Genomic DNA, 2,212 nt, shown 5'->3' with positions numbered 1-2,212 from the left:
GCATACACGACTTTCTGGCGAAAGTGAAACTAACAGCCTGTGTGAAATGCGCTAGGCTGTACTGTACTTGTCCCTCTCATTCTGCACCAGTACAAATACGTGCACACGTTGCACGTGTTTTGCTTGCTTCATGAGTGTTTCTGCATTATATGAGAGAAAAAAATGAACCGTGAAAGTAACAAACTTGTAAAATACCAGATATAATTTTTGATATTTTTTTACTAGTGGGTGTAGGACATTTAAGTTCAGGTTTGCATGAAGCTGGGTGACAGCATGCCCAGGAGACTATATGCTGCCATTAAGGCTATGGGTCACCCGACAAAGTATTGCTAGTTGTGTAAATATTGACAGCTGTATGAATAATTTTTGGTTTATTGTAATCCATTACATACCTTTCTATTAAAGTTATCTGACATTATCAAGCTGAATTTGTTCTGACACAGTTTAACTCCGAGTTCTTGTCATATTTTATTACCATTTTCTAAACTATAATGAATAAACTGTGATAATGTGAGAAATGTTGAAGGTGTCTGAATATATTTTGGTTTGACTGTATCTATTTGATAAATGAAGTTAACCAACTAACATTATACATACTCTTTTGGTTTCTGTAACCAATATTTTAAAAATGTACAAATGCAATGAAAAAATTGGTATCGGTACTCGGTATCGGCAAGTACCAAAAATAAAAGTATCGGTATCGGGCGAGTACTGGAAAAAGTGGTATCGGTGCATCCCTAAATATTTACCAAGGGTACCAACAATTCTGACCAAGTGTGTAAGTCTATGTTAATTCACAAATGACCTCAAACACCATACAGCGTTTCCTTTAGATCATGCTTTAGATTGGCAGGTTTGAGCGCAGGAAATTACAGTTTATTCAGCATTCAGCAAATTCATTTCATGTTGAGCGATGGACCTTGTTGGAAACCAAATAATAAATCGCCAATCTTGAGCCATCTCCATTCATGTCACCCATCCGCGTTCTTAAAAGTGTCTTCAAGTTCCCGTGATCGCAAACGCCCGGCTGGTCAGGTTTGTATTGGTGAGGCTTTCTCCAAACTGGCCAAATACAAACGAGACAGCGGTAAATGTAAGATGCTAAAAAGAAATGTGGAAACATACGTCGCAATTCCTATTCCACAGAGAGCGCATACAGACCAGGAGTTAATGCACCGGCTTGCTTGGTGGAGGAACAGTAAGCCGTGACTAGACCGGACAGTTGTCACGCTGCATCGCAACAACAGGTTGAGTCTGTCTATAGGACATCTGAACTTTGTGTCAGTACATCAAAAATAGGACAAGGCATCAGTTTACTGTCGAGGATTTGTCGTGTCATGTCGCGCCGCATCCAGTGTAGACAACATCACTGATTATAATGGGTTATATAGCCTATTTTCTCGTGCCGCGCCACTCGCGTCCGGTGTAGACAGTGTGTATTTAACGTTATTATTTAAGGCTATTTTCTTATTTAACTATTATTTCTTTTATATTTATTTTAGTGTTTTGCAGGCTGCGTGTTCACTGACGGAAGTGCTAAATCTGCTCATCTGCATGCCATGGGCCTGCTGAAGGGAGGCATGAGGACTGCCTATGTGGCCAGAGCAAACTGACCGATAAACTGCAATGTCCGTAATGTAAGACACCTAAGACAGTGCAGTTCATAAGGATGAGATGCACTGTAACAGGGCTCGACAGTGCGACCATTTCAGTCGCATTTGTGACTGAAAACTACTGCGTGCGACTATGAAATTTTTTTTAGGAGCACCAGTGCGACTGACCCGTTCATCATCATATTTGTGATTGCGCTCAGGGGAGCTTCAAAGCTTTCTACGGGTTTTTGCAGCGTTGAGTAATGTATCACAGACATATCTCACGAATCCTTTCATAAGCAAAGTGTAGACAGGGTGTAAATAAGAGATTCATTGTGCAGTGTAGAGAGCTTCGTTGATTATAAATGTGAGCTCGTGATGAGCTAAGATGAGTGACAGCTTTTAATGATTTTTAAGGGAGTTTGTAAATGTGATACTGATTTAATACAATACAATTCAACAAACAAGAAGTTAATATTAAGTGACTTACATTGCCTGACTATAACACTATTGTCTGATTTTGCTCTATTTCGTCGTCGAAAATAGTTTAAAACAAAGACACACCGGATCCACTGCGCATCTCCATTCAAACACAGCGGTGTCTCGTTTATGAATGAACG

General features: G+C 39.8%; 1 protein-coding gene across 1 annotated transcript in view; it reads right to left on the bottom strand.

Moving 5' to 3' along the window:
• The window catches only part of nol11 (nucleolar protein 11), a 46,044-nt gene that overhangs the window by 10,422 nt on the left and 33,410 nt on the right, over positions 1-2,212 (bottom strand). The window lies entirely within an intron of this gene.

This window comes from Sinocyclocheilus rhinocerous, unplaced genomic scaffold (genome assembly GCF_001515625.1).
Source record: "Sinocyclocheilus rhinocerous isolate Xijiao unplaced genomic scaffold, SAMN03320098_v1.1 scaffold2747, whole genome shotgun sequence".
NCBI classification, from domain to species: domain Eukaryota; kingdom Metazoa; phylum Chordata; class Actinopteri; order Cypriniformes; family Cyprinidae; genus Sinocyclocheilus; species Sinocyclocheilus rhinocerous.
This window is presented reverse-complemented; position numbering and strand designations above follow the sequence as displayed.